Source organism: Anguilla rostrata, chromosome 14 (genome assembly GCF_018555375.3).
Source record: "Anguilla rostrata isolate EN2019 chromosome 14, ASM1855537v3, whole genome shotgun sequence".
Taxonomy (NCBI): Eukaryota; Metazoa; Chordata; class Actinopteri; order Anguilliformes; family Anguillidae; genus Anguilla; species Anguilla rostrata.
Window position 1 is genome coordinate 3,657,431 of NC_057946.1, and position 10,200 is coordinate 3,667,630.

The 10,200-nt window shown below is 45.9% G+C and overlaps 1 long non-coding RNA gene across 1 annotated transcript; it reads left to right on the forward strand.

Annotated features, from left to right (window-relative positions):
- The first annotated feature begins 6,635 nt into the window (after positions 1–6,635).
- On the forward strand, positions 6,636–7,817 carry LOC135240017 (uncharacterized). The gene is made up of 2 exons (XR_010325551.1): positions 6,636–6,704; positions 7,448–7,817. It is a non-coding gene; the product is annotated as an uncharacterized LOC135240017 (long non-coding RNA).
- The last annotated feature ends 2,383 nt before the right edge of the window (positions 7,818–10,200 follow it).

The window sequence follows — 10,200 nt, forward strand, 5'->3', positions numbered from 1 at the left end:
GAGGGAGGGAGGGAGGGAAAGAGACAGAGGGAGAGAGGGGGTAAGAGAGTCATGACAGCATTGAAAAGGCATTTTTAAAAATCCGCTGGAGCAGAAATGGCACTGAGGTGTGTGGCATTGTGTGAGGCGGCACCACTCTGTGATTTAATTTTATACACCGTAGACGCCGCTGAACGGCTTAGTCATGCATGTGCCACGGATCGCAGGAAAGTCATAAATTAACCGGGAACGTTTCCTCCTGTCTGAACTCACTCTCTTACTCACTCTGCTTGGGCGGCGCCGGGCGGGAAGGTGGGGAGGTGATTAATGCTGTGCAGGGAGCCTCCACAGGAAGGATGAGGGTTACTCTAAATAGCAACGTGTGTGTGTGAGTGTGTGTGTGTGTAGGTTTGTGTGTGTGTGTGTGTGCGAGTGCGAGTGCGAGTGCGAGTGCGAGTGCGAGTGCGAGTGAGAGTGAGTGTGAGTGTGAGTGTGAGTGTGAGTGTGAGCGTGTGTGTGTGTGTGTGTGTGTTAGCGTGTCTGCGTGTGTGTGTGTGCTTGTGTGTTTGTGTGTAACACAAGTAAAAAAAAAACATTTTAATATTTTGTGGTGTTTGTCTAAATAGCAAAGAGAGAACGAGACAGCATTTAAGCATTTTTTCATGTTTGGGTGAATTTTTATATTATTTTTTATGCAATTATCGTTTCATAACATTTACAACAAGAAGCAGACAGAGAGAGGTGTATAAATCTGTAGGTGGAGTGTAAAAGCTTTCCTCTTTGTTTACATGCTTAGTGCGGTAGGGTGTGATACTGCGGTGAGAGTGGGTGGACTCCGTGTCAGGCTCCTGGAACTCCCATGTCCAGGGGCTGCAGCTCACTCCATTTCTTTTAGAAGTCTTCAGAAACGCTGGGAATTTTGCAATCTTTTTCATCTTTTTTTAGCACGTACTGATGATACGCTCTGAAAAATTAAAGGGGCATTTTAAGGAATCCTGGGAGGGCCTTGGAAAATCTATTACAGGTTCTTTTAATGAATTATTTCTCTCTGAAAAGCTTCAGTACAGAGGTTAGACAAATCCCCTTTGAAGGACACCCCCCGCCCCCCACCACCATTTCCCCCCACCCCCACTCGCTGACTCACAACCAGGAAAGTACAAAGAAGGTCTTTCCCCCGGCTGCTAACGAGAGGCAGAAACAACGACACTGAGTCATTCGGTGTCATTTGGTTTGGTGTCATTCGGTGTCGTTTGGTGTCATTTGGTTCGGTGTCATTCGGTGTCGTTTGGTGTCATTTTGTTTGGTGTCGTTTGGTGTCCTTTGGTTCGGTGTCATTCGAACAAACATCATACAGCTTACGACTTTGCCTGCATTCTTCGGGACAGGAGCACGGTAAAATGTTCAGTGTTAAATTGACTCTTACAGAGTACGTATGGTGACTACTGTTGGACGTGGATGTACTCTGTTAGAGTTGAATTTACACTGGGCATTTTACTCTGGGTGATCAACTCTTCGAAAAGCTAAATTTAAGACTTAAAGTAATTTTTGTTTTGACCTTTCATTCATAAATGTAACAGAACACCCCTCTACTCCCTGTAAATAGATTACAGAATAATAATAATCTATGTTATTAGTTGATGATCTTCCTGTTACATTTCCACAATATCTCCTTTCCCTCTCTCTCCCTCTCTCCCTCTCTTTCCCTCTCTCCCTCTCTCTCTCTCTCCCCCTCTCTCTCTCTCTCTCCCTCCCTCTCTCTCCCTCTCTCCCTCTCTCCTCTCTCTCTCCTCTCCCTCTCTCTCTCACCCCTCCCACTCCCTCTCTCTCTCTCTCTCTTCCTCTCTGGGACGGTGCGGGACGCCCGTTTGTAAAACGCTTTCCGGAGCAGGTGCGGGCGCTCTCTAATGTGCTCTCTCTCTCTCTCTCTCCCCGCTCGTGCCACAGCCTGCAGGCTGGGCCTGGGACCCGCAGCATAAATGATTATTTATGATGTGCCTCCTAACGACCCGGGCCTGTCAGCAAACAGGCTAATTAACGCCGCAGCAGACTGCGCTGCTCAAAGTACGGCTGCTCGCTGCTCCACTCGGGCCATGGGTGACTGTGTCTCCCAAACCCCCCCCCCCAACGCGTGGCACCCCTCCTGCTATGCTGCATATTGACCTATACCTGCTGCTATGCTGCATATTGACCTATAGCCTATGTGCTGCTATGCTGGATATTGACCTATATGTGCTGCTATGCTGCATATTGACCTATATGTGCTGCTATGCTCCATATTGACCTATAGCCTATGTGCTGCTATGCTGCATATTGACCTATATGTGCTGCTATGCTGCATATTGACCTATAGCCTATGTGCTGCTATGCTGCATATTGACCTATACGTGCTGCTATGCTGCATATTGACCTATACCTGCTGCTATGCTGGATTATTGACCTATACGTGCTGCTATGCTGCATATTGACCTATACCTGCTGCTATGCTGCATATTGACCTATACCTGCTGCTATGCTGGATTATTGACCTACAGTATTTGTGCTGCCATGCTGAATATTGACCTGTATGTGCTGCTATGCTCCATATTGACCTATACATGCTGCTATGCTGCATATTGACCTATACATGCTGCTATGCTGCATATTGACCTATAGCCTATGTGCTGCTATGCTGCATATTGACCTATATGTGCTGCTATGCTGCATATTGACCTATACAAGCTGCTATGCTGCATATTGACCTATACATGCTGCTATGCTGCATATTGACCTATAGCCTATGTGCTGCTATGCTGCATATTGACCGATACGTGCTGCTATGCTGCATATTGACCTATACGTGCTGCTATGATAAATATTGACCTATAGCTACGTGCTGCTATGCTGCATATTGACCTGTACAAGCTGCTATGCTGCATATTGACCTTTACATGCTGCTATGCTGCATATTGACCTATACGTGCTGCTATGCTGCATATTGACCTGTACGAGCTGCTATCCTGCCTATTGACCTATAGCTACATGCTGCTATGCTGCATATTGACCTATAACTACATGCTGCTATGCTGCATATTGACCTGTACGTGCTGCTATGCTGCATATTGACCTATATGTGCTGCTATGCTGCATATTGACCTATACAAGCTGCTATGCTGCATATTGACCTGTACGAGCTGCTATCCTGCATATTGACCTATAGCTACATGCTGCTATGCTGCATATTGACCTGTACGTGCTGCTATGCTGCATATTGACCTATATGTGCTGCTATGCTGCATATTGACCTATACAAGCTGCTATGCTGCATATTGACCTATACGTGCTGCTATGCTGCATATTGACCTGTACGAGCTGCTATCCTGCATATTGACCTATAGCTACATGCTGCTATGCTGCATATTGACCTATAGCTACATGCTGCTATGCTGCATATTGACCTGTACGTGCTGCTATGCTGCATATTGACCTATATGTGCTGCTATGCTGGATATTGACCTGTAGCCTATGTGCTGCTATGCTGCATACTGACCTATACAAGCTGCTATGCTGCATATTGACCTATACAAGCTGCTATGCTGGATATTGACCTATACAAGCTGCTATGCTGGATATTGACCTATACAAGCTGCTATGCTGGATATTGACACCATTCCCTGTTTCTGGAGGAGAATTACTTGTGCGGTCACTTTCTCAGCTATGCTAGAAACAAATCATTTAAACTGCACAGTAAAACGTCCGGTCTTAATTCGACTCTAACACAGTGCATATGAGTCTAATGCGAGGGTCTCTGCTTCAACTACACAACCTGACAAGTTTTTTCCACACAGAGACAGCGTAGTCTTAAAAAAAATAAAAATAAAAACCTCCTGATATTTGTGTGGAATTTACCTTTTGCTAAATTCCACTTTGCTCTTTTGTTCTGCAGACAGAACTCGAGCTGAAAAATCTATTGTAGTTCACTTTGTTAATCCCTTTTATGAATTTAAAATCCACAATAAAATCCCCTTAGTCTCCTTTACAAAGCTTGAAGAAGAGATGAAGCATCTTATGTCTTTTCTCATAACTTTTCCATTTCATACCGGGAGCCAATTTAGCTGCCTTTCATTGCAGTTCTTCCAGAGCTTCTACATCTTTCTTGTAGGTTGGAGCCCCGAATTGCGCACAATGCTCTAAGTGTGGTCTGACAAAGTCATTGTGTAACATCAATATAACGTGCTTTGATTTATACTCAATACTTTCTGCTGTATATCCCAGCATCCTTTGTTTTTTGTTGTTGTTTTGTTTTTACTGCTACAGCAATGTCCTGATAGACGTTTATGAACTAGCCTACTACCCCCAAGTCTTTTTCAAATTGAACGCATAAAAACTGTTTTCCTCACATAAAATATTCTTGTCTTTAAATTTTTTATTTCCCACATGCAGAACATTGCATTTTGCTATATTGAATGCCAGGTTTCCACCCACTTTTAGATTCTAATATCCAAATCCCGACCATTTATGTAAATACAAAAAATAAAACAGAGGACTCAAAAAAAAAACTGATTCTGGTGGGACTCCATTTCCCATGGTACCTTGCTCAGATGCAATGCCTCCTACTGTCACTTTGTGTTTTACCCTCAAGCCCATTTTAAACATACTCTGTAATAACGTGTGTAATTCTAAATGACTTCAAGTCTGACTGCGAGTCTCTCATGTGGTACTTTTATAACATGCTTTATGGAAGTCCAAATACATGCAGTGTCACAGAAGATAATAGTATATGGTAGAAGAAAAATAGCACCACAAGGTTTTAAAAAGTACATTTTCTGATGCATTTGATCAGCTCAGAGAGCCAGTGCTGGTGGCGGAGAGCGGAGGCGATAATGGTGGCGGTGCATTGTGGGAACATTGCGTGCGAGTGTAGTGACTGTGTTCGGCTCAGCGTTTACCCTGCTCTCCATTCATCCGGCTGTACCCAAGTGAGAGAGCCTGTGCTGGCTAAATGGCTCCCTTTCCCCTCTCAAAGGAACCCCGAGCCGCGTCTTTGCATGCTTCATCTTCCGCCACCCCCTTCCCGGGCGGGAACCACCGAACTGGAACGTAATAATGCAGTTCGGTATCTAGAGAGAGGACCACGCAGGACACTTCATAAAAATACCTAAAAACTAGAACTGCTCTGAAGAAATTAAAAATGTGGTTAAAAAAATAGCATGGAATATATTGCATTGTTTTACAGTGCATTCGATTTGAGATGCTCTAATCTAGAGTGACTTACTAATGTGCAGTTGGGGAACATGACTGCGCTCACTTGGTTAATATAGGCCTAAATGGTAGAGCCGCCAGACCTGGCGAATGACACTCCTGGACCAGAGAGTTAATATGTCACATCACTGAATAACTAATGCTAATGTGAACTATGCTATCCAATGCTAGCTGTTCTAGCTGTGCTCCTGGGATCTCCAGAACGACAGGATGTAGGCTAGGAGTTTAGAACCTTTTGCAGTGAGAACGCGTTCGGTAAATCTTGGCTGCGTGATTTAGAACGCACTACAAAAAGAGCTGAATAGCCTGTCAGATAAATCCAGACCGAACGCTCCTCAGCTTTTAAAACCTTCACTTTTACGCCCAAAATCCATCCTCACACCTTGGACCGGACTAAAACACGTTTAGTTGCCCGTGTCAGTTGAAGAGCATTAGTTAGTTCGTTTTGGATGTTAGTTTGGAGTGGGTCCACCGTTCTGCCTGGACACTTACCAGTAGTTTTGTTTTTAAAATCTTTTATTTAACCGGGGAAGCTCCGTTGAGAACATGTTTATCTTTTTCCTGGAGAAACGCCCGGGAGTGACAGAACGGGGGTAAAGCCCTTGGTAGAACAGTTTTTTTTCCTTCAGGTTAAGGGCCTTGCTCAAGGGAGCAGTTTGTTTTTGGTTAAGGACCCAACAGCAGAGTTCTTTCTTTGCGTGTAGAGACCCAACGTCGCGTCTCCAGATGCAAGTCAGCATCCCTGTGTGCCCACTAGGGGCTCAAACCAGCAACTCTACATTTGTCAGTAGAACACACTACCACTAGGCTACCCTACTGCACATACGAGTGGAGTAACCTGCTGAGAGTAGGGCAGCAGTGTAGTATAATGGGTAAGGAGCTGGTCTTGTAACCTAAAGCTCACAGGTTCGATTCCCAGGTAGGACACTGCCGTTGTACCCTTGAGCAAGGTACTTAACCGAAATTGCTTCAGTGTATATGCAGCTGTATAAATGGGGTGCAGTGTAAATGCTAGTGTAAAAGCTGTGTAAGCTCTGGTGCTTGTAATGTAATGTATTCAGAGTGACATGCACAGCTAGATTTCTGAGATACAGTCCATTGCACGTCAGAAAGTTGTCTTTGTGACAGTGTCTCTGTAACAAGTGCGATACAAATAAAGCTGCACTGAATTCATACAGCTGGAGATTTTATTCAAACCTGCGATCTTTGGAGAAACAGGCCCGGTTCTTCCGTCACTGGACTGTACTGCCACCCTGGCTGTCTACCAGCAGGTGTCAGACCTGTTCGCGCAGTGAGCGGAGGAAAAATGTATTTGTTTCATCGCGTTTCTGCTTCTGAACAGGCAGTCTTAGAGAGCACTACATAATGACGTGTAATAAATATGATTTCCTTCTTTTAATAAAAGTTTTCCTCCGGCTGCAGATGCGGGAGAGAGAGACGGCTGGAGAAATCAGAGGGAGTTATGTTCCAATATTTTCATATTTGACGTGAGTTAGAGTACATTATCACAAAGGGTTTGATTACCGGTGCCTAACGTTTTGTGCTGTCACACTGTAAAGAAGAGTATTTTACTGAGATTTTAGATGTCACTCATTTATGCCTGTGTCGTGTCATTTGTCAAGAACTGTCCGAACAGGTTATAACAACTGTTATGGCATGCTTACAACAGTGTTATATAGACTTTATAACTTGTATATTTCCTATGACCCACCCCCCCTTATAACGTATAGCCTAATGATAAAATAATAAAAATTTTGCCTAATATATATGTAATTAAATGGAGAACCATAGTAAGTATGTATATTTATTCAAAAAAACAAGCACCAACAACAATGACGTACATGGCAGTAATATAACATGTATTAACTATTAAATTAACTACTAAGTACCATTACTCTACTATACTATTACTATATTATACTATGCTCTACTCTCTCTCTCCCCCTCCCTCTCTTTCTCTCTCTCTCTCCCCCCCTCCCTCTCTCTCTCTCCCTCTCTCCCCCTCCCTCTCTCTCCCTCCTCTCTCTCCTCTCTCTCTCCTCTTTCCCTCCTCTCCCTCTCTCCCTCTCTCTCCCCCTCCCCTCTCTTTTCTCTCTCTCTCCTCCTCTTCCCTCCCTCCCCTCTCTCTCTCTCTCTCTCCCCCTCCCTCTCTCCTCTCTCCCTCCCTCCCTCTCTCCCTCTCTCCCTCTCCCTCTCCCTCCCTTCCCCCCCCCCACATGTTTAATTTCAGCGGGTGCGTGGCGGGTGAGGTCGTGCGAGTGTCGAAACGCCCGAGAACCTCCCGCTCCGATTCATTACTCAAAAAGCCGCGGACACAACATAAAAAAGAAAAAAAGGCGCTCTGCGGTTGGATTGAATAGGCCCACCGCTCGGAACAATCCGCTCAATATAACGCATTGTCCGAAGCCATTATCTTCAAGCGGCGAACGCGCACAACAGACGCGTGGAACAAAGCGGCAGCAAAGGGGGGAAAAAAAAAAGAAAAAAAAGACTTTTAACTGGCTGCGTGTGATAAGCTCGTTCGAATTTCCACTTTATTATCAATTTCCATTCCAGACAATGTGCCGGATTTCAAAAGGAATAAACAAGAGAGAGATGTCTTTGGCTGGCTTACGCGGCTATCGCGAAGGATGCATTTCAGAGCTCGCCCCGTCCCATCCCATAGAGACCGGTGGGGTGGGGGAGTGGGAGGGTAAGAATTAGGGGAGCAGGGAGTCATGGGACAGTGTGGCAGTCACATGCCCGACGCCTCATTCGTTAGGAAAAACGTCCCAATGCTGAAGCAGTGGTTTTCTTTCTGTTTTTATTTTTATTTTATTTTTGGGGGTTATCTTTTCTTTTTGTGTTTTTGAATGAGGCATCTGAGGCCAATAGGGATGGGAGCACTGGGGGCTGGGGGGAGGGGGAGGAGGGGGGGGGGGGCGCAGTAATAAAAGCCTCCTATCTCTTACAGCTTTATTGGACCAGGATAGGCCGGTGAAGGGGGAGGTAATGAAAGGGTTTCATATTGAAGTGAGTCCCTTTCTCTGAAGTATCATGGAGCTTCGCTGTGTTGACACAGAGAGAGGGAAGGGGAGGGGGGTTGGAGGTGGGGCCTGGGGGGGGGGGGGGGTAGGGAGGGAGGGAGAGAGAGAGAGGGTAGGGTGGGGAATGTAATTACAGCAGTATGTGCTGAAAACCCCAGTGGATTAACAGAAACCTTCTTTTCTCCGATAGATGGAGAGAAAGAGAGGGAGAGGGGAGGGAGAGAGAGAGGGAGAAGGGAGGGAGAGAGAGAGGAACAGCCAGAGATAACATGTTTCTCGTTGCCATTGCCTGTTGCCCCCCACCCCCCCCCCCATCCCCCTCTGCTCCCCCCATTAATGTTTTATTTATTGGCAGGGCCCAGTTTGAGCGTGCCAAACAAAGACCAGGAGACAAAAGCGTCCATTTGTCAAGCTGATAAATGCCCACGCCAAAAATGAAATGAAACCAATATTCCACAGGAAGACAGAGGGCGGGCGACGCGGGGCCCCCGCGCTCGATGGCGGGATCGTGCCGGAATCGCGGGCTCGCCGAACGTTCCGTTGCTGTTTTCAGTGAGAGGACAGGCCTCGCGTTTCAGTGGGAGAAGCTCAGTGTCTGAGTGTGCTGTGCCCGTATCAACGCTATGTGTACAGATCTCAACATCTGTGTGTGCTGTATTGATATCAATGCACCGTGTGAGTATCTCAATATCTGTGTGCTGTATTGGTATCAATGTACCGTGTGCAGATCTGAATATCTGTGTGCTGTACTGGTATCAAAACACCGCATGCAGATCTGAATATCTGTGCGTGCTGTAGCGGTATGAACACAATGTGTACAGATCTCAATATCTGCGTGTGCTGTCCTGGTATCAGCACTCTGCATGCAGATCTGAATATGCACATGTGCCGTCCTGATATCAACACACCGTGTACAGATCTGAATATGCACATGTGCTGTCCTGATATCAACACACTGTGTACAGATCTGAATATGCACATGTGCTGTCCTGGTATCAACACACCGTGTACAGATCTGAATATGCACATGTGCTGTCCTGGTATCAACACACCGTGTACAGATCTGAACATGCACATGTGCTGTCCTGATATCAACACACCGTGTACAGATCTGAATATGCACATGTGCTGTCCTGGTATCAACACACCGTGTACAGATCTGAATATGCACATGTGCTGTCCTGGTATCAACACACCGTGTACAGATCTGAATATGCACATGTGCTGTCCTGATATCAACACACCATGTTCAGATCTGAATATCTGTGTGGTGTACCGGTATCAATGCTTTGTGTGCAGTTCTCAATATCTGTGTGCTGTACCGATATCAACACACCGTGTTCAGATCTGAATATCTATATCTCTGTATGTGTGTGGTGTATTGGTATCATCACACCGTGTGCAGCGGGGCTAGTTGGTTTCATTAACTCAAACCGGCGCTCGCCCCGTGTGGGACGCACAGATGGTCGTGTGTGCCTGTAGGTGCGGTTCCTGTGTTTCTCAGGGATCTGCAGAGCTTCCAGCCTTTCCTGGTTTTCTCTGGGCACCCAGCTGAAGAGCCCTGGAGACGAGGTGCGTGTGCAAACGGTTTGAGATCCCTACGTGTGCGTTTTACTCTTTCCAATGAAGTGAGAGGTGATTGGTCCAAAGCACAGTGCAGCAGCCCTTTTCTGACCGGACAGTTTGGAAACCACTGGCTTGGGGCCTGCCTTTTGGATTGTTATGAAAAATAGGGACATAGAGTAGACTGGTCCAAATCCATGTGAGGTTCTCTCTGAGTCGTGCATAGATTCATTTTGTATGTTACCCCACGTGCTGAAGTAGAAATGTATGGAAGGACCTGCACATTGGTATATCAAATGGGTGAAATCCAAAGAAACAAGTATGTGCGTGTTTCTGTACGTGTGTGCACGTGCGTGTGTTTCTGTACGTGTGTGCATGTGCGTGTCTGTGCCTG